The sequence below is a fragment of the Pieris rapae genome, chromosome 20, assembly GCF_905147795.1.
Source record: "Pieris rapae chromosome 20, ilPieRapa1.1, whole genome shotgun sequence".
NCBI classification, from domain to species: Eukaryota; Metazoa; Arthropoda; class Insecta; order Lepidoptera; family Pieridae; genus Pieris; species Pieris rapae.
Window position 1 is genome coordinate 8,444,066 of NC_059528.1, and position 21,004 is coordinate 8,465,069.

General features: G+C 32.1%; 1 protein-coding gene and 1 non-coding gene across 2 annotated transcripts in view; one reads left to right on the top strand and one right to left on the bottom strand.

The window, feature by feature from the left end:
• LOC110994106 (inactive dipeptidyl peptidase 10) overlaps positions 1–21,004 on the top strand; it is a 229,690-nt gene that overhangs the window by 22,704 nt on the left and 185,982 nt on the right. The gene's annotated exons all lie outside the window — the stretch shown is intronic.
• Positions 13,932–14,050, bottom strand: LOC123690085. The gene has a single exon (XR_006750898.1). It is a non-coding gene; the product is annotated as a 5S ribosomal RNA (ribosomal RNA).

Consider the following 21,004-nt stretch of genomic DNA (forward strand, 5'->3'; position numbering starts at 1 on the left):
TTCTGATCAAGCAAGAGCTAGCCTCGTTGTCTGAGTGTACGTCTGATTTGTGTGTCACCAAGTGGGTGTGATGTTACCTAGTTACTGCGAAAAGAAAAGGCACAAGGAAAAACATAGATAAGAAAAAAATCCTAGGAAATGGCAACTCCAAGCTTTATTCAAAAGAAGACTTAAAAGTAAAAAGTAAATAAGATGTATTTGTTTTTCTTTTTTAATTTAGTTTTACAGATATGTTTGCATGTTGCAAAAAATATGTTTTAAATTTCATAATTCTTAGTTATTAAAAAAATAAGTGACCTAAGGAAGTGAAATATGTGAAATGAATTTTTGTAGAAATAAAATATCCTATCTACGACCTACATATGATACACATACTAAGTTCCAAAACTGAGTTACACACATAGGAGAAGAATGAGTGAGTGATTCAGGACACGTTCAGTCGCATTAAATCATCCCTGGAGGACAACGCGTCTCTCGGGAAATGTCTTCAAACGAATATTTTGTACTTAAAGCAATTTTGAAATATGTTTGTAAAATTTGGAGTTCCAAACAAAGTATAGAAGTTATGAACGTTTTAATTGAGCTCCTGATTTTATGTAATCAAGTCATACAAATGATTTCTTGATAATTCTCTTCCATTTTTTAGAACTACAGACATAAATATATGTTATGGTTTAAGTAGTATTGTAGGATAGAAAAATTAACGTAGAAAGTTTTAGTGTAAACAAAAAATAACATACAAATTGATTTCTCGAGTTACCATCCGTAGCTGACGGAAATAATTACCAAGATCAATAATTATTAACAATGAAAACTGTTTAGGTGTGTATTTTTAGACAATTACCTTATCATCAGTATGGACCAAAGTAGTTTTTTAGTAAATTCAAAGTTACCAATATATTATATCAATTGATAGTGAAGACTGACAAGGGAACAAATTAGAGTTTGACGAACTTGAAAAAAAAATGTGAATCGTTACGAAGCAGTGAAAGGACCAAAATAAATTAAGTTAAAAATACTAAAAAAAATTAAATTTAGTTTTATCATTACTATATAAAACTTATAATTGAAAACAAAGATTAACTGTATAGAAAGTAACTAATTTATAAAAAAAAATGTTAAAGTTAACATAGATGAAAGATTGTCTAAGATAAAAAATAGTCAGAACTGAGACTGGGATGATAAAATTTATCGCGGTCGTGTAGGAAATTGGTTTGGAACAATGAATGTGCCGGTGAAGTCGGGTGAGCCAACGGTGGCGGTGGTACCAGTTCCGGAGAGCGAGATGGATGCGCTGCTGCTAGGCCGCACCGCGGTGAGGAACTTTGATCAGTACGTGCGACATGTATGTATCTACCTGCTCTATCCTCTATGCCTGACCAACACGCTGACCGAACGTAGTCGACGGTATTAGTCAAGCATTGAAGCATTCAAATCTAACATATAAGTCATCGAACCAGTTGAACCTAATCAAAGCCTTGGTGTATCCACCATAAAAGTACTATTTAAATGAAATATCACATTTTCTTCGGTCAGCGTTGTGGAAGCTTTCGACCAGTATTCAAACTCAATGAAAAAAAGATTATACCAAACTGCATTCATTTCTGCCTTCGAGGGCTTTTGAAATCTCTTTCAGAAATATAAATTATTTTATTTTAGCTCTTAACCTTCACAAAGTTGTTTTTATGTTGAATGCTAGTTACGAAATTGGTGAAATTATTCTTTTGTATTCGTTAGTTTGTGTTGTGTTTAGATTTTTCTTTTTTTCTTTCTTTTCAAATAATAATATGCGACTACATTTTTTTTTAATGTGCCGTATATTGTGCCAGTGTAGTTGATGTTGCATGTGATTCACATTGTGAAACCGTAAAATATGTAGTGTTGGACCCCGTGTAATATTTTTTAAAGAAATTATTAGATAATGTTTATCTGTTAAGTGTATAGTACCTGCTAGGCAAAATTAATTAAATATTTCTAATGAACAGGGCCTGAATTAGGGGAATGTAACCACAAAAGCTCTGCAATAGAGACTTCGAGAAAAAATGTTTTAAATTCCGACTAGTTGACAACTTTTCATTTGACATTTTTTCACTGTTTATATAATCATGATTCCCTTATAATAATAATAAAATATTTATTTGCAAGAATCTGATACACTAATGTTTTGGTGATACAATCTTATACACATACAATGGCGTGTATAACATGATTATATTGCCCCAAAAAATTAACAGAAATCATTGATCTGGTATTTTTATGTCTGTTAAATACTGAATGAGTTTTTTTACAATAACCTATTGATTAAGAACCTTGACTGATTTTTTTAAATTTTATTTGAAAAATAATTTGTTGCCTCGGGCCTCCAGATGTCAAAATCCGGCCTTGACAATGCACACTATACAATATTGCGCGGCAGCGTTGGATTCTACGTATCAATTACTGATCGAATCCTATACTAATAACATACGGTTAGCTCAATTCCATCTCCCACCTGTTTTATTTAGTACGACGGGTGTAGTCAAAACATCTTTGTATGACGGTGTAGTCACAACAACTGTAAACTTATAATTATTTAAACATAATTTTAAATTTTATACATAATAAAAATTATGTTTAAATAATTATAAGTTTACAATAATACATAAATTCAATCCGTTAAAAAGTGTTTTCTTTAAATGTGTAAAAGTTATGTTAATAACAGACAATTCTTTGTTGTAATTTTTTTAATTATTAAGGTTAAGAAAATTGTACATACTGTGTATTTGATTGTTATGATTACTAATAACGTTATTATAAAAGACTGTGTACATTAGGCAATTTGAGTCCTGAGCCCTGTTAGCAATTACGTGGAAATGAAAGTTAGAGTCGCTTTTACACTTTGAGCCACACTCATGTAACATCAATCACTGCGGAGTCGACCTTTTAAAATTCATCACTCGAAAAGTCGAAATAGAGCCTTAGGTATTACACAAATTTAGCGCCCTTTCGATTTCTTATTTTTACCCAGTCAGAATACTAGCGGACCCAACAGACATTGTCCTGTTCACACGCCTTATATATGACAGAAAAAAACATTGTCCCTGTAGAATGATCTTGTATGTCCAGGAAACCAAAAATTACAGGAAACGAAAATGTTTCATTAAAATATTATTAGATATTTTTGTCTATAGTTTTCGATGGTAAAAAGGACTTATTAATTAATAACACGAATAAGTCCTGACTCCGTTCGTTCACTAGTCAAAATACATAAGAGTTGACTTTTTCTTATATATAATATAAATAAGAAATAATGTTTTTATGGAACGTTACGAAGATGTGCAGCGTTTCTGTCGAAGAAAAGGGAGAGAGCGATTGTGACCGATTGAGAGAGAGAGAGAGTGAGAAAGTAAGATCGAAAAAAATTACACGCTATTGGTTGGTGTATTCATTTAGCAGTTACATATTAGAACTTTAGATGGCAATTTATATTTATTATCATTACCACGTATACAGTGTGAATATAGATATACAAATACATGGAGTGATCATATACTGGTACATGATCATCTATTGGGACTTTTGCCTAAGTTATGTGTACTTTATACGGACGCACTTCTTTTTTATAAATACCTTATACTAACCAAAGGCTTTCCTGTTGAACTAAACGATATTCTTAAATTTTAATACTTTTATATTTATTTTGTGTATGATTAAGGATTGCACCACAAAATCTTGTCGTTGAAAATGGTTTCACAAAGGATGCATCCTTGGGGCGTGGAATAAATATTCACGAGCTGAACAAGGTCCGTGAAGGATAACAATGTCAGACCTTGCTCTACTGCCCTAACACTGACTTGCATCTCTTATAACAATTGCGTCAAAATATACACTTGTATTAACCTTTTCAGTCAGGAATTATATTAAAAACACAAACGTAAGTGATTCAACTTCTAAACTTATTATTTAAAAACCTTAAGAAAGGTTTTAAAAAAATCTTTAAAAATATATTTTTTTGTAACTGGCCAACTTGACTGTAGTCTTAGTATTTGATGGTGTAAGGGTAAAATGCGGACCAGTGTGTATTTGCGCTTTCGCCTTTAACGCACACGTCAAGACACAGACACCAAAGTACCTAATGTAGTACTCACAACTTTGGACAACAATTCCTTAAAAAAGCAAGAAAGGTTAAATCGTTGATCGTATTTATTGGTTTAGACAGAAGTTATTTACTTAATACGATTCAACAGACAAGTCAGCCTTAGCTTAAGTTACTAAATCGAATCAAAAATAATTATCAATTAAACGTTATCATTTTTCAAGTCTGAACAAAAGTAAAAAAAGTCAAAAATGATTAATTAATATAGGTAACACAATGTACACTCACGAACAACAAAAAAAAGAATGTTAAATTACGATTTATGAGTGTGGTAATAACAAAAGAGGTCATATTGGCTTCTAGTGTGCGGAAAATTGTTTAGATTTTACGCTTTTAATTATTAACTTAAATATATATATTTGTAACTTAACTAATGTGAGATTTCATAACTCAGGGGTATAAGAATTTGAAGTAGAACTGAAATTATTATCGAAACTCGAAGGTACACTTACTATTATTATCTACATAGTACATCTCAGTATGTTATCTGTACCGGAAACGTTCGCCGGAAGTGACGGGTGAGAGCCACTTTGCTCCCAACTCGGCGCAAGACTGAATTTCCGCTCTTATTCTACTGATGATACTCTTCAGTAGAACGTTTAACCCGGGAAATTGATAGCTTTGTTACAATTTAGGTATAGCCTTCGTTGTTCATACTAAAGGCTTTATGGATGAAAATTCATTTAAAAAAGTTTATATGTTTCATCTATACTAAGAAATGGAATTATTGTTTGGAGAAATTCAGTGGAATTAAAATTTAAGACCCATTGAATGTAGAAGTCGAAGTAAGAAGTAGACAAGGGGAGAAAGTGGCTGTTCCAAAAAACTGGAATTGTTTAGGAAAAAACACCTTTTGTATGGCAATAAGGATTTAGAATAATTTAGCAATAGAATTAATAGATCTGCCGACTAGAGTCTTTAAAAGTTGACTTGGTGTATTACTTTTAGATAAAATCTAGTATTCAATAAATGATAATTGCGTGAGACACTGTAGTTGATATAAATTTAATTATGTATGATATGTACGATTCAAACAATATATGAATTGACCAATTCATATAACTAATAATGTAAAATGTAAAATTCCTTTAGGGACAAATTTGCACGCAAATTTCGCAGAATAACAGAACTAACGATTGTACCACCTTACACATTTTTGAACCATATTCTTACTATAAATTAGTATTATACTTACTGTAAAGTTATTCTAATTTTTAAAGTTATTTAAATTTCGTAAGTATAATAATAAATTAAAACATTCTGACCAATCCTGAGCCGTATTTTTTACAATTAACTTTTATAAAACTGGCAACATTCTAAATCTTAGAAAAAAATTATCAGTATCTAAAATTCGCTTAATCTTTGTTTTAACGCGTCACTACTGTGCAAAACGCTCTGAAAAATACACAAATACAAAATTTTGAACGGCATTTATCAGTAAGGCCTTAGACAAAATGAATTCACTGTGTGCAAAGAATAGTTCACAGTCGGCTCCTTTGAGTTGTAAAACATCCAGTTGTGTTGATAGCCTTTATGCACCACGACAGATTTTGGCATAAATTTTATTGAGAATAAATGAAATTTAAGTTTACTAAACGGTACGCAGAGTTAACATAGGTTTTGCAAAAAACAAGTTACAAGCGGCAGTTAACGTTCAAGAGATTTTCTCTCGAATTCCGCACTCGACACTCACCTTTAACGATGCAATTTATTGCAGCAACCTATAACAGTCAGCACAACTTTTCAAATATTTCGGATTCTATTTGGAATAAACGATATGTACTGCGAAAACTAAACTTTCTATTTTTAAACAATAAATACACTTTTATGCAACGTTCGACTGTTGATGTATGTATGACTGAAGTCATACTAGCTTAGCTAAACAATAATAATAATAATAAAAATAAAAATAGGTAAAAAAACTTTTTAAGTCAAACGGTTTTATGTTAAACATACATTGCAATGTTTAAGATAAATGTACTAAAAATAAAAAATAATAATAAAATAGATACATTCGTGGGAATTATAAACATATGCATAGACTAGACTAAAATAAAACCGTGGGGCACGTCAATTGTCTTCAAATTATCGACTTAATGTGCGATAGAAGAATCGTTTAATTCGTCGTTAAAATAGGCAGTTGGCCCGCAGACGGTGAGGAAATTATGTACTATTTTCTTGCTCATGGAAATTCCCCACGGTTTTATTTTAGTCTAGTCTATGCATATGTTTATAATTCCCACGACTGTATCTATTTTATTATTTTTTTGTTTTTAGTACATTTATCTTAAACATTGCAATGTATGTTTAACATAAAACCGTTTAACTTAAAAAGTTTTTTTACCTATTTTTATTGGAACCTCAGTCATACCAAAATAGGTAGTAACACCTCCGCAGAAGCGTGATCAAAATCGCCTAGGATTTTTATGCGTTTTATGAAAATATATCTCTATAGTTTGATTTGTGTTGTAAATGAATTGTATATATATATAAATCGTACCTAACGCAAAGAATTTTATTATCTTACTAAATTCGTGAATTGGGTTCGATCATTTAATTAGCGGGAGTACATTTTATGAGGTTGCCATAACTATTTTCAGCTCTAAAAAACTACTCTTTATTACTATTTTATATTGCTTTTGGCTTGGGAATAGTCTGCACAGAGCGTGTGACTGAGCTCCTAAAACTAACCAAAAGCTCTAAGCACAATCTGTAGCATTTAGTTTGTTGAGAAGTTGTCAATTGCGGCCAAAAGTTCTTCATGCGCGAGGCTATAAATTATAGGTACCTACTAATAATTAAAACTTTTTTATGTTATAGGAAGCCAACCAAGCCTAGGGTTGCCAACTATGCTGTTTTAAACAGTGTTATACAGTTTTCACTAAATTATACTTTAACTGTTTAACAAAAATATAGTACACAAAATACTGTTTTCAGCATCAAAATGCTGAACATTAATATGTGTTATGCTCAGACGCTCAAACAAATTTGTTTTTATTTAATCAGAGGGCGCTCACTGCTGAGTGCAGCGCAACCACAAACAAATTACACTGAGTTTCTCAAGGAAATATTTATAATTTGAATTGTTTTTAAAAAAGATTCTAAATAATTCAGTTGTGCGAGAAGCTCTAAAAATATATACTTTAAACAATAAATAAATTAAATACTGTTAATTTTTTTTAAATACTAATTAATAACCTTCATAGATCTGAATATACTTTATTTCTTGTATAAAAGTAGGTAAACCTAGGCTCACCCGATGTTACGTGGGTAACACTGAAAATGTTTAGAACTGGCCAGTTATAAAAATTGCTAATGAAAACTTTTTAGAATTTCAATTTTAGAACTCTTTGGTAACCTAATGTAGTGTAAAGGTACCCTAAGTTTTCATTGGTTTGGAAAGCAATGTACAGTTGATTCTACAGAGTGGTGGTGCGCGGCAAAAATCTTTTAAAAACGCTCCGTTGTGAAACGACGGACATCCAGGTGATGCGGAAGGTATCTGTCTGCGTTTATCGTGATTTTATAAAATAGTCTTTATAAATCTGCGCCATTTATGTCAGCAGTTCAGCATAATTCGTGTACTACGGTGGAAGACTCGGAGAAATGAAATTGTAGGGCTGTAAATATGGAACAATGTAGGCCGCTAACTCGCATTGTGCTCGCGATCACTGCCCATCCCCCTTTCATTGTCGTGACGTCAGCATTGTGATTATGACATTTTACGTAATATTCTAGGTTTTTAAGAATACTTAAAGTACATATTTGATTAAAAATTAGTACTTGGATATGTGTGCAATACAGGGTTTAAAATTGTACACTAAAACACTACGCCTTGTATATAATCTTAATAAATATATATAAATTGCGCGTTACGTTGTTGATTATGGACATATAAATAGTACAATTTAATTTTATTATTTTTTTTATAGAACAGGGGGGCAAACGGGCAGGAGGCTCACCTGATGTTAAGCGATACCGCCGCCCATGGAGACTCTCAATGCCAGAGTTCTCGCGAGTGCGCAGCCGGTCTTTAAGAATTGGAACGCTCTTTTCTTGAAGGACCTTAGTCGAATTATGACATTATGTTAATGTTTCTTATATTACCTTTTTTATTCCTTCCTTTTTTTATTCGTTACCTTTTTTAGATGCGGCCTCTGTCCGGGAGAATACCTTCTCCATGTTTTTTTTAAGTTGAAATATATAACATAGTAATGGTTAAGTAAAACGTGAATATGATTAAAATATTATATTTACAAGGCAGTTTATGCCGAGTATTTCTGAATCACTTCGAGCCTCCTATCGGAATTTTTTTTCTTAAGAATGTTTTAAATATATTGTAGAGAACATTCCAGAATTTTCCTTTACTGATAGGTTTTTTCAGTTTTATGGATTAATGTCGGCCGTGTCGTAAAGTAACCGTCCGTTATACGTCGCCCACCCACTCGCGATGGTCAGACAATTTTACGATGCAATTACTTCATAGGGCCGACACCCTAAATTAGATTAGATTTTTAATGTCTTCTTTCATTTCTCATACAATATAAAACGTACTATAATTCAATAGGTAAATACAATTATGTCTTAATTTACGGGGAACTTATGATTTTTCCAACTCATCCAAAATAATATGTTAATCCAAAATGAAATTAGAAAAAATGCCAATGAAGTTTTTTGGTGTTGGAGGCTGCTTCAACGAAACGATGTGATCTAAATATTGTCTTCTTCACCTGCGTAGTATAGGCAACATAACCTCAGCTCTGAACTTTGTTGTTCTTTTATGGGGAAGTTTAGTAGATCTGAATCTTTATTATTACTCAAAATATGTATTAAGACTATTTTCTGCATCGGCCTCTTATAGGCTGTAGACTATTGTTTTACGAAATTGGTACTATAGCAGTACCAAGTTTATATGCCCTATAAAGAAGGAAAATTATTCAAAACTTTTAAAGTTACTTGCCTGTATATCAATGGATCAACACGGCTGTGACTGCATGTTCCACAACGATGTATTCAAAACATTGTAACACCACGGCTTTCAAACTATTTAATCACCTTCCTAGAAGTTATAGATCACTGCCGTATAATGCTTTCAAGGGGAAGGTGTTTAAATTTTCAAACCCAAGGTGCCTTTATAGCTTTGGTGAGTATTTGGACCATAAGTTTGATAACAATTTTTAATCTAGGCTTGTCAAAAATGCAAGCCTCTTCTAAAGATTGCATAATTTCCAGGTAGCCAGTATTTACCTCATTGTTAAATTTAGTTGTATGTAGAATGTTAATATCTGTTTTTATAAGTTTTTAAAAAAGCAAATCTGCTTTGAAAAAGTTTGTTGCATTCCAGGAAATAAATGTACGCATGTAACTGTATTAATTGTTGTGCAACATAATAAAGAATCTTTGAAATTGAATTGAATATCTCAATTTATTATTATGACATGTTAAGGTTCTTAATATTAAATTAGCCTATTTTTATATGACTCATTGTGCGGATTCTTATAATTAATCGATCTAAATATACTACTTTTTTGAAACAAACTAAATCACGCTTCTAACGCTTTCTTTTAACGATACGCCGTTATTTGCCGTTAATCATCGTTAACTTACTTTATGGTCAATAGAACCTTATTGTGCGCAAGATACGTTTGTGCTATCGGTAAAGCCTACCGGCAAGCCTTTACATACGCGTTCGGCATAGTTTTTCATATAATATTTTATTAATAATATTCACTTTCAAGTAGGTTGTTCAGATTTATTTTGAACATTGACCAACTGCTGACACAGCTGACGTGGTTCACGTACTTTAATAGATGAAGATAGTAAATTATATACATTAAGTAATTTAATTATATATTATTTGAACATTGACCAACTGCTGACAGGGCGTTCTTTTGACAACTGAAGGTGCGCGGATACTCCAACAGCTCACAGCAATAATATTATTGTGTGAATAGCTGACGAGTTTTAAGATGTTGTTTTATAACAATATATAAGAATATGGCTCGGTCCTAATCAAAAAGTCTATTTTTTTGGCTATTCAAGAATTAATCGATTTCTAACTCTTTTTAATTCCTTGTAAATTTCGATGCAATACAATCATTTTTGGGACTGACTTTTACGACTAATACTTACCTTATTATTGCAAGAGTGGTGCTCTGTTGTTTTGTTATCTAATTTAAATAAATATTATTTGGAATTCCTTCCAAAGTAAATCTAATGCTTGCTCAATAGAAGCAAGGGGTCTAGTCAAATTCTTTGCTGTCATCTCTATAAAATATGATAGCGAGATAGCTATATGTCTTTTTAAGAAAGCAGGTAGGTAATAATATCTATCCTTTGTGATAAAAACTTTTTAATATACCTATTGGTATATATGCCACGAAATTTATCATTATACATTGCCAATGTATGCAAAGTTTCATTAAGAATATACCTTGTGTAGTTCTCTCATTCAAATTAATTAGCAAAGACTTTATGAAGCTCTTGTTTCGATGTTAATAAGCTTTTCAGTAAAAAAAGTGTCAAGTGTAGAATTATACAAATTGTGACCGAGATCTGCGAATGCTGCCTATTGTAAGGGGAGTGAACGAATGAACGGATAGCATTTATTAATCTAGTTCAAGTGGCGCGATTGAGATTGTTTTTTAATGATTATACTATTTTGAATACTTCAGTGCATTTTGTATGGTTGTTTCTGAAGCTTTGTTTTTATTGTAATCAGCTTGATTGATATTATTTATTTAAAACGCGGGTTAAGTTCGGTGACATTTTGTTGAGGCATGTTCGAACGAAACTGTTTGTGGGCTTAACTGGCTTGTAACTGTTTAAAATATAAAATTAGGCAAAGTGAGGTTGCGACGAAATCTATAAAGAATATAATTGTAGTCGACCTATTGGACATGTTTGGAAACGAGAATGTTATATTACAATTTAGGAGTGTGGGAAAAAAGTAACTGCTCACATTTATTTTTTAATCTTTGCAAATATTTGGTTTGCGCTTGTAATATATATGTATATAGTATAATATACTATTATATAGGTTAAGGTATCTAATTCTAAGCGTAGATTGCGTAATATGCATAAGAAATACATTTCAATTTTAACAAATTTTAAATAACTATTAATTACTATAATTAGTAAGCACACCACTAACCAGCAGTCGAGGTATTTCTGATACTAAGAAAGAAAATAGTAGTAATAATGGTCCTAAGCGATCCTTCTGGAAGAGTTAGTGCCCATAATCACTGAGTGAATCATATGTATTATTAAAAAAAACATAAGCATAATCTAACTTATGAACTTAACTACTAACGTTAACAGCGTTATCTGTTTTGGACTATTACCCAATTATATAAATTTCACTATTGGTTTCATTTGAATCGCTGTTTAGAGTTTCATAGTATTAATATCTGAGTAAAAGCTCACATATTCATGTCTATTACTACATGAGTATTAGAAATATTATAATTATGATCGCTTTGGCAATATATTTCTTCAGCCGCCAGCTCATTTTTTTTTATAGAACTGGGCGCAAACGGGCAGGAGGCTCACCTGATGTTAAGTGATACCGCCGCCCATGGACACTCTCATGTCTCTTCCCTTGGTCAATCTGGTAGGTGAATTGTCACGTGCTTTTCTTCTGTGTTACCAACCACAATCAGTTTCTCCAAGTTCTGCACATCGCATAGCCTAAATAAGATACAGAAGTTTAATATGTGGATGTCAGTAAGTGACTAGTGGTTCTATTGCTGAATCAATCCATATTGAAGTTTGCTGGCTACTGATTGAACGGTTCTAGACACTTTTGTTTTTATTATATAATTCTGTTCAATAAAAATTTTAATAGATTTACTTTTTCAAAAAAAAAAAAACAATTTATCATCCAACAATATCGTCGTAATAAAAACACATTTTCTCAAAACAACAAAACACTGCTTAATGACGCGTCTTAAATAGGTACGAGTAATTAAAATCAGTCGAATGCCGCTACTTGGATGTGTCTGGAAGCGACAGTTAATTAATTATTGAAATAAAACTGAGTGAATCACTACGTTACGAATAAAGGATAACGAGGCAGTAATTCGCGCTTTTATAATCCAATTGCTGAGGACTCGATTGAATTAAGAAAATTTAAATATTCTTCTCAATTGGACGAAGTAATAAGGCGTAACAAGTCTTTTCAAATTTTTTATCCTACTTTTGTAGAAAACATGACACTAATAATAAAAAAAAGTTAATACATTGAAAGTTTTATTATAACTCATTATCTAGTTGAATAAAGTTTATTTATATTTCACAAAAAAACTTATATGTTTACTATGGCTATGGTGTTGCGCGCATCGTGAAAATTTACTTTGTCGAAGTATAATATACTATTATATAATAATATAATATAACTTCAAATATGCATATTTCTAAGATATGTTACCAAAAGTTCTGTAATTACTTCTATTCCAAGCTTTTCTGCGTCGTCCGAGAAAGTGGATAATTGAGACGTCAATCGTTTGGCCTCTATATAGGGTTGGATAGCCTTAAAAAATAATAAAATAGTATGAATTTTATAATTCGGTTGAAACTTTATCCTGCACTTGATTTCTTATGCATACATATTTGAAGAAAAATGTTCAAAACAATATACCGCTGTCAAATGTTATCTAGTTTCAATCTTGATAAATTGTGAGAGTGGACAAATGGCGGACATTTAGGTGAATGGATAAATCCCTAAATGAACAGATGATTGGATGTACGGGATTGATCAGATCCGGCTTCAGGCTTCTAATCTTAAATTGTAATGTGAATAATTGACTGCAACGATAATAATTTAATGCCGATACACTGATTATTTTTCTGTAGTTGGACAATTAATTTCTGAATTCCATGCTAAAAAAAATGAGTAATATACTTTGATACTTCATGATCTTGTCAATGGGCCTGAACCACCTCCTCGAGAAGGTGTACTTCCCGAGGAGGTGGTTCAGGCCCATTCGGAGCGAAAGCCCCCTTTGGATAGTGTGTTGACTCGCGCCCCATAGAGCTCACTAGAGTAAGGGGAGTACGAACTTCGTACTACGAAGTGAAGGTGGTTTTTACACTAATTTGATATTGACTGAATTATATGACTTTTAAATACGTCTCTATATACAGTAATTAGATAATCCGGATCCATTTACTATCCGCCAAGTCGGGCCTTATTGGCTGAGAGGACAACTCATGAAAACAAGTCACATTCACTGTATCCGCTAAGTAAAATTATACCGCGTTTTAAATACAAAAACTTGAGGTGTCAAGGGACACCCGAATGGAACGAAGATATATTTTAATTGGTATCATAACAGTATGATAGATTTTCTTGACACCTATATTATATTTCATCGTCTATTAAAGTTTTAGAGACCGGGAATTTAAAAGAGGAACACTGATAATATTGTACTACTCATCGATTAAATAGTAAATTAAGTGGCACAATTATTAAGCATGTTTCGTGTTTCGGATGTTTTAATTCAGTCTCATCTGGTTCATCTCCTTGTATAAGCTGTACTTGTTGTGATAATACATAGTTCACTAAGTTTTCAATTCGCAGAATTTCATGACATTTTGCTGAAACAGTATTTTCTTATTTATTATAATGAATATTTTTTTAAAGTAGTTGATGTACCTGTATTTTTCAAGGAAACTATGGCGCAATTATTGTATAGGTATTCTGTAGAAAGTTTGATCTCTCGAAACAAAAACAACACTAATTTAGTTAAGTGATTCCAAAAATAATTTTCATTTCTTATCCCTATGAAAAGAAAAAAGCCAACATCACGAGGTGTTCCCAGGCGGTCACCCATCCAAGTACTGACCTCGCCCGACGTTGATTAACTTCGGTGATCGGACGAGAGCCGATGTATTCAACGTGGTATGGACGTTGGCAACAATAGTTCCAAAAATATGGAATATATTTTTTAATATCTAGTAATAGTTTTAGCATATTACTCATATATACTGCTGCTGCTATAGCTGCTATTAATCTTTAATCAAATCTTCAACATTCAATGTTCAACTTGTATCTAAGGCGGCTAATATAATATGAGTTCTCTATGACCAACAAAACAAATTTTAATAATCAGTATATTCGCTCATTTCCGATACTCTCCATCTCTATACTAAGTATAAATACAATGGATAAGAGACAATTAGATCGTACGGTTGAGTGACCTCCGTAGAATGAGCTTTTTACCAATTTAACGCTCCACATAAGACCTCTACCTAAATCTAAAACGTACGGTTTACGAGGGGTCAACGACCGCTACACAAGGCGACAATGCTTTTACAGACTTTCTTATAAGAGTAAATCGTTTTACACAATTTTTCAATTCAATTTACTTTAAACAGTTAATAGAAGTGTCTGAGAACGTTTCGTTTCAGTATCGAACGGAGCGGGATTTACGTTTTAAAGCGAAAGTTGATTTAAATTTAGTTTCACCTTTTACTCAGCCGATGGCCATGCGTCATACTCGTGAACGGGTGCTACTTGTGGTGACTGGTCGTATTTGAATTTGTGTATGCGGTGATATTAGTTGTTTCTTCTACGTATTTGTGTGTTGTTCTCACGAGTATGTAAGTGTGTGCTCCTATTTCACCATGCCTCCTGATGATAGAGGGCAAGTCTTTGTTTTTAATTTATTTTATTATTCTTTATTACTCAAGATGTCATATAGAACATGGTGTAATGATTGCAGCTCCTTACAAACGTTGTGTAAAAGAATAACTTGGCGATTAAAAATAGCGGCGGAGAGTTTATTGCCAGTTCTTCTCTTCCGTTCCCTTGATTTGAGAACTGGCAGTAAATGTAAAAATACACAAGCATTTAATGTATATTTCTTTTTTTGTCGTTCATAAGTGTACATTATGTTACCCTATATGAATAAATGATTTTTGAATTTGATCTCGGGCTTTGCGATTGTTTTTATCATCTCTTTAGACATTTTTGACTTTATTCATCAACAAAATGTCAAAAATGAAAATATTTATTTGTAACACAATGTACACTTATGAACGTCTATAAAGAAATACATATTAACTATAATATGTATTTCATATATAATATAAATGATTCTAATTTTACACTTAGTGCCAGTTCTCTAATCCAGGGCGTAGACGGATCGGAAGAACTGACAATAAACTCTTCAAAGTCGTATTACAGTGAAATTTATTTAAGCTAAGACATACATATCGGGGAAACATATATTTTTATTTTTTTATCGTTAATCATCGGTGTGTAAGAACGGGTTGAGCCTCAAATAATAAAAAATACTTTTTAAATGGAAATATAATTTATCGCATGGAATATGGATTTACGATGTAAGCGAACCGTTTGACCCAAACACGAGAGTTTAGTCAGTCGGAATATGAATCCAGAATGTACAGTATTTTCATTAATAAGATGAACAATTTTAAGATCACCCAACATTCCTAAATCTCTCATATTGAAATGAATATGATAATAATGAATATTTTCTTTATTTCATTTTCTATTTTAAAGTGCATTGTATTGTTATTGTCTAAAGTGAAATTAAATCTATACAATATACATTCGTGTAAGTCAGTAGAAAACCGGAAAAAATTTACGAATCCTAATCGCCATTTTGTAGTGTTAAATTTTTATGTGTGTTTGTATAACTAACCTCTTTAACTGATTTGCGTTTTCTTAATACCTACTGCGTGTTTACTGTGGTACTCTGTAAGGGCAGACACTGAAATAAATAACACGATACGATTTATTGCGCATCCCTTCTGGTATCTCGTACAATAGAGTAACCATTCGTTTTGTGGTGTTTTATATAGAAATATGCCGTCCAGTTAAACTTGTATGGTTTTTTGTAGGTTACACTGCAAATCTGCGGGTCTTAATAATAATTCCTATCAAATGTTGTGTCAGCCTTTTTGATAATAAAACACATACAACCAACGAATTACCTAGATTCCTTAGATAGACCAGGTCACTGTGGATTCTTGTCGTATCTTAACAAAGTCAGGGTTAGACTAAGTGCTGCCTGTGCTTGTAGCTGAAGAGACGGTGCAATGCGTGTACTGATCGTCCAATGAATGGATAAGATTGGTACAATGAACGAGCTATGGGAATAAAAGTAACAGACACAAACTTATAATGTATAATGTTGAAATAATGTTGAACGATAAATTAAGAGACATCATTCTGGATTTGCTGTAAATGTTATGCAAACAGTTGTCAAAAAAAAAGGTATTTGTCTTAATCCGGGCGATCAAGATCATTTACTTAAGTACATATACGTAAATTACTTAATACCTCCGACGATAACATAGTCGGGGTATTAGCTAGAAAATATATGTTCAACAAATTTCTGTGGGTCACACGATCAACCTAAAAGAGAATGATTTATAACATATCCTACATAAACCTTTTACAGAATTGGGTATGACGATATTTATTAATATGTATTAGTCCTGAGTTGGAAACCAAGACCCAAAATAAATAAAAATGTGTTTATTAATTTGACAACAATTCATTATTATGTGGAAGATTTGAGAACCTTTTTAAGTAAAAAATTTCCAGCTTTTCTATAACAAAGTTAATAGTAAATTCCACAACAAAAATATATATAATTTGAATCCATCATCACGCCTGAGAGTATGAGTGAGTGGCTGGGTACATGTGAGTGTGTGAGTGTGTGAGTGAGAGAACTGTGTAACTTCATATTGGGTCTCAGGTCTCCAACGCGTAAGGTGTGTATATAAGCCAGACCTTTAACCGTATTTTAACCGTAGGTCGCGGGTAGATTAAGCAGCCTATTTAATCTATAATAGATATAGTCTGCCAGCAAATTGCGTCTGGCGAAGTCAGTTCTTACGGTCTGACCGACGACAACATTCCTATTTCTTACACTACACAAGGTGTTTGAAACTATACTTTTAACCCCAAAAAATTATTAGCAGAAAAAAACAAGAGAAAATTTTCTTAATCACTGAACGTCAAATCTGTTTTTTTTTCTCATCTAATCTCATTTGACTGTTATTAATAAAAGAAGGAAGGTTACGTAGGTACTAGTGGAATGATCGTAACAAGATTTGAAGATTTAAACACAAGGCTATACAGAATTGGCCTATATTCTGTATTCCAATGAGGCGAAAACTATGTATAGCGCATCAAAACCAGCACATAGTGTTTTCAAAACATGTTTATTATTTTAAATTCCTCACTGAATATTACATAACGCCTCACATACGAGATACCCTCTGGTGGGAGTTCATGCAAACTAGATCATGTTCTTAATAACGGCATGTCGCTGACACGACACTCGATTAGAAATTAATTATGAAACGGAATTTCGTCTTTTAGAATTTATAATAATGAATAAAATCAAATTATTACTCACTATTTATATTTGCTTTGTTTCTGTTGAATAGAATTTCAATCTTGTGAGTTGAGGTAAACAGAAACAAATTATTTAAGAAAATGTGTGTTATACCTTGTGTGTACTAGTTAACACACATAAGAAGTGAAACTTCTTTTTCTTATTTTTGGAAAAATGATTTACTATATATATCTTTACAAAAATTGGTTAAATAAAGTTAAATTAGATAAAGTTTAACAAAAGGCTGTTATTATCATAGACATGCTTCAAATAATACAATTATTTCATTTTACCACATTGCTATTAAGATTTTTACAGAATTTCATTAATTGTAATATAATTATTACTATCATTGTTATCGTTATTCTATATTTTTGATATTGGTTAACGGCTTAGAATCTTTTCCAATCAACCGTGGTAGGGACAAGAAAAAGATGGCGCGTAACAGAAAAATGTGATGGTTAATTTCACTACAATAATCGTCATGAAATGGGAGGTATATAACCTAACATTACACAAGTTACATATATATTTTAGTAAATAATTAGAAGCGTAAACCACATGTCAGCAATCGTCGCACCCTTAAAGCCAATAGCCCTTTAGTTTTTCCACATAAATCAACATTCATGTTTCGAATATTGTCCAAAAAGTTTAACTTCACTTGTATTCAAGTGCCACTTAGATTTATGAACCCTTTAATAAGCCAAATTGGTGTTTGTTACATTAAAAATTTAATGTTAGATCGATTAAAGTCAGTTGCTACCCAGCTTCAAACAAAGTGTTTCATATATCTCAACATATCTGCAACAATCGTCACCGAACTTAACTTGTGTTAGATTATTTTTTATGATAGATTTATTGAGATTCGACATAATCGATCTAGGACATTAAATTACAATGAACAGAATTTGTTCGGTATTTAGAATAAACATCCAACTTTACAATTGATTGGCGTAACTGAATAACCTCACCGTCTTAATGCCCGCAGCGATGAGTTAAGCTGAAACATAATTAGACCTCTCTAACACAATTTGCCTACGTCCCTTCCTTACTGGCGTTTGCCAACCTAGTTAACTAACTGATACCTATAAGCAAAGACTGTCTAAGGATATCTATATAACTAGAAGCATACAAAAATAAAATAAAAATCCTATTTAAGTAATTAAAACCTTGCAAAAAAATCTAAAGTCTGATTCATACAATATTATATACATATATTCGTCGTAATCTTCTCAAATATAGTTTAATTTAAATATTTATTGTATGCAGTAAGACAATAACATGCGACGTCCTTCGTAAAAACAAACAGAGTTGGTCGACATTTGAATATTTGATTAAATCTCTAGCTATCTGAGGGCTGAGGCGGGGTGAGAGGAAGGGGCGGGGTAGGGAGAGAATTGGGAACTATGACGAGATATGAAATCAACAAATCTTGTAAAAGTAGAGCACGGAACTGGGCATGAACTTGATTTTATATTCCAAGGATTTATCTAGTACTGTGAGCCATAAATACGTCTCACTCGTACTCATAAATTGTAAACGAACTTTACCTAACACTTTCGGTACAAATTGTTTCGTCTATCCAATCTGTGTAACGTCGTAGCTCATCCACACCACGATTATGTTTCGTAGCGGTTCGTAGGCAAAGCGTTCAACCAATTGTAATGAAACAAGTCCGATTTTATTTCTTTTTTCTATATTATCTTTTTATTTAAACTTATTTATTACATTGTAAAAAAAATCTACAGCCATTGATTTGCTTGTGGAATACAAATTAACAACATATTTTCGAGACAATATAAATAATCCTTTAGCTATAAGGAATCCTTTAAATCTATACATTTCATTGGTAAAGCCCTGCGGCGCATCAGTCTCATCAGTGCTGATTTGCAATGCTTTTATCATACAAGTTGCGGCTGTCGCCTTTTTTTATTCTTATAATTTCAAATTTAGAATATGTAGTTTATTTACTATGGCATAACTAGAATGAAAATAACTATTTCTTTCTCGTCTATTTTTCAATGTAGCAACAGATATTTATTTAGTGAGGTTTCTAAGTGGTATTACGATCGCAAGATTTCTAATAAAATTAAATAATATTTAGGCGGAGACAAGACCCTAATTAAGAAAGTATACCACCTCATCATCATTATCTTTTTGTCTTCGGAAAAATAATTCACAATTGTCAGTGTAGGCCCGTAGGCCGGAGTTGAATTAACTTACGAGGAATATTTTCGTAAAAAACACATTTTTGAGATCCTTTGTTCTCGTTTACTTGATGCTGAATTATTGGAGAATATCAAGATCCTTACAAGTTTGTTATGTGAATTTTATAAAGTTTCTCGTGTTTATCATGTGTTTGTATATAAAAGTTGTTTATTTAAAGAAGTAAGAATATATTATTAATAACAAATATTCAAATTCAAAAACGATTTATTCATGTAGGTAACATAATGTACACTTATGAACGTCAAAAAAACAAATATGTATACATTAAATGCTTCATTTTTACTTTTACTGCTAGTCCTCAAATCAAGGACGTAGAACGAAAGAGAAGAACTGGCAATAAACTCATACACCTCACATAGTGCCTGTACGGTTCTTGGGTTATGAAATTTGATTATATGAAAAGAGTGGTGGAAAGTTTCTTGCCAGTTCTTCTTACCCGCTCTACGCCCTTGACTTGCGAACTGGTGGTAAATGTAAATTTACGGTTAATTTAATTTGTTTTCCTTGACGTTCATAAGTGTACATGTTTACCTAAATGAATAAAGATATTAAGACTATGACTATGACTATGGGCCTCTTATTTAAATAAAAGAAGATTTTAGTTTTACTCTATATTAACCAATCGCGTATACATAATTGATATAATGGAAATAATAAAATGTTAATTGCTATGTTACGAATGAATATACTGGCTCTCCAGGTGTAACACCGACGATTTAGATTATTGCCATATAAAACTAAGGAAACCCGAGTAAGCAAAATGTACATCCTTGGCTCATACAGTACATACATAATCACATCTCATTTCAAAATGCGTGAAATCAGTTCGACAATAGAGCGTTTGAGGAGACGAGGGACGACAAAAGAGTAATGTTTAATTAACTACGATACACATACGAACTTATATACATACGACACAATCTTTAAGTCATAATACTGCAAACGACGAGACATGAAAGGTATAGTTCAAGGAAGAATAAAATTGCATTTGTAAAACTGCGGTTTACTTACCTAGATATCGGTTTGATGTGTGGAGGGCACGCGACCGACAGTGATTGATTCAATCACAAAAATTCATTTTAATATTTACGTATAGATGAACTTTTCCATACAAGCGGGGACAAATATACCAACAACAAAGCACTTTTGTTTTAAAAGTCAAAACTATTTTTTTAGATAATTTATTTTAAATTTTACTACGTTTTTTCTACATATTCGAAAAATATGTGTTAGTGTGTCTTTATGAAAATACTCACATTTGGTT